A 4,762-nucleotide genomic window follows, 5' to 3' on the forward strand; every position below is an offset into this window, starting at 1 on the left:
TCCTATTCTCCCACTCACTTTCTACAGTGGGGGCATACCGAACCCAATTCTCACCTATAGTTGATAGCTCGAGCCCGCCCAAGGGATGCCAGCTATAAAAAACTATGCAACACTGAAGGCTGTGTGTTTGCGGGCTCTCTTGATGGCTGCTGGCCAAGGGCAGAAGAAGGAAGAGATGAGGGCCAGACTGGTTGATATTAGTGGCAGTTTATTACAAAGAAGTTTATCCTATAGAAGAAACTTATGTTATGGGGGTCCTAGGTTCTCTCAAGCACATGTTCCCCTTGCTAGTCTCTTGGCAGTCCATCTTTCAGCCTTTCTCTCTCCTTCTCCAGCTACCTTCTAGTCTGGGGTGACACTCCACCCAGTTAGGTAGACAAATCAATATAAGAAAGCCCTTCCTGACTGCTCAAGGGCAAGATACCTCTAAAGGCGTTTTTCTATTTTCCTCAGTCTAATAAACTATCAACTAGTCCTGAGGTTATGCAGGAAGGACATAAGAGTGTTATCCTACATGTAAATCTGCTACTTAAAATGTAGTTTAGGAGAAAAAAAGAGTAGTGGAAATAGATCATTCTTTTTACATAGTAGAAGAAAATGATGAAATAGAAGAACAAGAACAAAAAGATCAACAGCAGCAGAAGAAGTACTTGGAGAAGAAAAAGAAGAAGAAGAAGAAGAGGAAGAAGAAGAAGAAGAAGAAGAAGAAGAAGAAGAAGAAGAAGAAGAGGAAGAAGAAGTAGCAGAATAAGCAGAAGTAGAAGCAGAAGCAGAAGCAGCAGCAGAAGTAGAAGAAAGGAGAAGAAGAAGAAGAAAAGAAGAAGAAGAAGAAGAAGAAGAAGAAGAAGAAGAAGAAGAAGAAGAAGAAGAAGAAGAAGAAGATTTTGATGATGGTAATGATGATGAAACCTCTGGTAATTTTGTTTGATAACTGAAATTTTCCTTTTATAGTAGGCCACGTGACCTATCATTTCGTCCAAAAGAATAGGGCACTGGTGTTAGTATATACAAAATTCAGAGCAGAAAATGCGTAGAAGAAGAAGGAATAGAAAAAAATATCAGGGGAACAAGAGACTAACATAAAATAGCAGAAGAAATATAGGTGAATAGAATAGAAGAAGACAAATAACCAGAAAAAGAAGAAAAATAAGTAGAAGAAGAAGAGCAAGGGGAAGAAGAAGAAGGGAAAGGGGAATGGGAATGGGAATATAAAAGTAAGAAGGACGTTTGAATTTTGATATTTTACGTTAATATCCTACAGAATGAATAAACTTGAAATGTCGTACAGGAGAAAATAAGACAGTGATGTCTAGAGATTAGTCTGTACAGGGAGTAGAAGTAGAACACATAAAATGGAAGAAAATAAAGAGGTAGAGGAAGAAGAAAAATATGAAGAAGAATAGATAGAAGCAATAGAAGAATAAGAACAAGACGAAGAAGAACAATAGAAGAAGAGGAAGAAGAAAAAGAAGAGTGAGCAGAAGAAATAGAAGAAAAAAGAAGGAGAAGAAGAAGAGGGGAAGAAGAAAAATGGGAAGGGGAAGAGAAATGAGAAGATAAAAGAAAGGAAGACGAGGATAAATTGAAAACTTTATGTAAATATCCTCCAGAAAGAATGAACTTGAAATGTAATTCAGTATAAAGAAAAACAGTTATATAAAAAGAGTGTACTCTCTTTAGTGTAGAAGAAGAACATGAAGAAATAGAAGAAAAATAAGACGAAAAAAGGAAGAAGAAATAGAAGGAGAACAGGAAAAAAAGAAAGAGAAAAAGATGAAGAAGAAAAAAGTGATGATGAAGATGAAGAAGAAAAAGAAGAAACCATGGTTAATTTTCCTTGAAAGCTAAAATTATACTTTGATAGTTGGCAAAGTTAACTGTCATTCTGTCAAAGTTGAAAGAGTGCTGGAGGCTGAATATACAGAATTCAGGGTAGAAAATTCCGTGATGAAGAAGGAATAGAAAAAGAATAAAAGGGGAACAAGAAGACAATAATGAAGTGCCAGAAAAAAATAGGTGAATATTAGAAGTAGAAACAAAAGAAGGGGAAGCGGAAGATGAAAAAAAAAAGACGCTGAAAATTTGAATATTTTATGTAAATATCCTACAAAAATAACAAATTTAAATCTTATCTGTATTAGATATACAGTAGGTAACAAAACAGTAATCTAAATAGTTTATTCTGTATTAGGTATAAAAGAAAACATGATGAAATAGAAGAACAAGAAGAAGAGTAAGAATAAGGAGAAGAAATAGAAAAAGCAGAAAAATAAAGGAGAAATACGAAGAAAGATAAGGAGAAGCAGAAGAACAAGAAGAAAGAAGAAGAAGGAGCAGAAGAAGAAGAAGAAGAAGAAGAAGAAGAAGAAGAAGAAGAAGAAGAAGAAGAGGAAGAAGAAGAGGAAGAAGAAGAAATAGAAGAAGAAGAAGAAGAAGAAGAAGAAGAAGAAGAAGAAGAAGAAGAAGAAGAAGAAGAAGAAGAAGAAGAAGAAGTAGTAGAAGAAGAAGAAGAACAACAACAACAACAAAAACAACCGCAACAACAACAACAATTAACCACCAGTAATTTTGTTTGAATTCTGAAATGTTCCTTTGAGGGAAGGAAAAGTTAAATGTCATTGTCTAGAAAATAGAAGAGAGTGCAATGAATTTATAAAGAAATAATAGTAAAAAATAAGGTGGAAAGAGGTAATCGATGAAGATCAAAGAAAGAAGACGAACATGAATTAGGTGAAGAAAAAATGGAAGAGAATTTATGATGAGTAGACGAGAGGACGATGAAGAAGAGGAAGAGAAAGAGGAAGAGAAAGAAGAATTAGAAGTAGAAGAAGAAGCGGAAGCCGAAGAAAAAGAGAAAGTAGAAGAAGAAAACGAGGAGAAGAAGTAATAGAAGTAGAAGAAGAAGAAGGAGGAGGAGGAGGAGGAGAGAGGGGAGGGGGGAAGAGGAGGAGGGTGAGGAGGAGGAGGAGGGGGAGGAGGAGGAATAAAAGGAGGAGGAGGAGGAGAGGAGAGCGAGGAGTAGAAGGAGGAGGAAAAAAAGAGGGGGAGGAGGAGGAAGATGACAAGGAGGAATAGAGTGAGAAGAAGAAGAAGAAAAGGAAAAAGAAGAAGAAGAAGAAGAAGAAGAAGAAGAAGAAGAAGAAGAAGAAGAAGAAGAAGAAGAAGAAGAAGAAGAAGAAGGAGAAGAAGAAGGAGAAGTAGTAGAAGAAGAACATGAAATGAATCAGCGAAGGTGACAAATGAAGTTGTCATGAGTTGGGAGACTTTGTCAAAATGGCAACACTACTGAAAGAACTGTGTAAATTCAATTCAATCCCTATAAAGATACCCATGACATTCTTCAAAGAGATGGAGAAAACACTCCTGAAATTTGTATGGAACAATAAGCAGCCAAAGAATAACTAAAGCAATTCTTGGGAAAAATAAAATGGGAGAAATCAACCTCCCTAACTCCAAACTGTACTACAAAGCAGTAATAATTGAAATAGCATGGTACTGGAACAAAGGCAGAACTGCAGACCAATGGAACAGGGTTGAATACACTGACATCTCCCCTCAATCATATGATCATCTAATCTTTGATAAAGGTGCAAGAAATGTGAACTGGTGTAAGGAAATCCTCTTTAACAAATTGTGCTGGAATCACTGGACAGCTACATGAAGAAAAAATGGCTCAGAACTCTGACTAACACCATGTACAAAAGTAAGATTAAAATGGATTAAAGTCCTCAACATCAGACCAGAACCTGTAAGGTACATCGAAGACAAAGTTGGCAAAACCCTCCTTGACAATGAAGTTAGTGGCATCATCAAAAATACCATGCCACTGGCCGAGAAGGTGAAAACAGAGATAGATAAATGGGATTATCTTAAACTAAGAAGTTTCTGCACCGCAAAAGAAACAGTGACCAAAATACAAAGACAGTGTACAGAATGGGAAAGTATATTTGTCGAATACACATCTGACAAGGGGCTGATATCAAGGATATACAAAATACTGGTTGACCTCCACAAGAAGAAAACATCCAACCCCATCCAAAAATGGGGCAATGAAATGAACAGAAACATTCTCAAAGAAGAAATCCAAATGACAAAAAAAGCACATGAGACAATGCTCTACATCATTAATCATCAGGGAGATGTAGAGCAAAATCACAATGAGATACCATCTCATACCTCAGAGACTGGCACACATTTAAAAGAACAAAAGCAACCAAAGCAACCAATGTTGCCGCGGATGTGGCGAGAAATGGACACTCCTTCACTGTTGGTGGGAATGTCGACTGCTTCAGCCCTTCTGGAAAACAGTATGGACGATTCTCAAAAAATTAGAAATTCAGCTCCCATTTGACCCAGGAATACCACTTCTGGGAATATATCCCACAGAGGCAAAAATGTATAGTCTAAATGATATCTGCACTTGATTGTTCATTGTAGCACTCTTTAAAATACCCAGAAACTGCAAGAATCCTGAATGCCCAAGAACAGATGACTGGTTAAAGAAACTTTGGTACATCTACACAATGGAGTACTATGTAGCTGTTAGAAAAGATGAAGTAATGAACTTTACATACAAGTGGTACAACATGGAAAGTCTCATGCTAAGCGAAATGAGTCAGAAAGAGAGGATAGACATAGAAAGATTCCGTTCATCTGGGGGATATAAAGTAACAAAATAAGAGATTAATACCCAAGAATAGCTGAGATCAGCACCAGCAGGATTACTCCATAGCTTAGAGGCCTGCCGGGCATTCAAAGGGAA

This window comes from Sorex fumeus, unplaced genomic scaffold (assembly GCF_029834395.1).
Source record: "Sorex fumeus unplaced genomic scaffold, SorFum_2.1 ptg000252l, whole genome shotgun sequence".
Taxonomy (NCBI): domain Eukaryota; kingdom Metazoa; phylum Chordata; class Mammalia; order Eulipotyphla; family Soricidae; genus Sorex; species Sorex fumeus.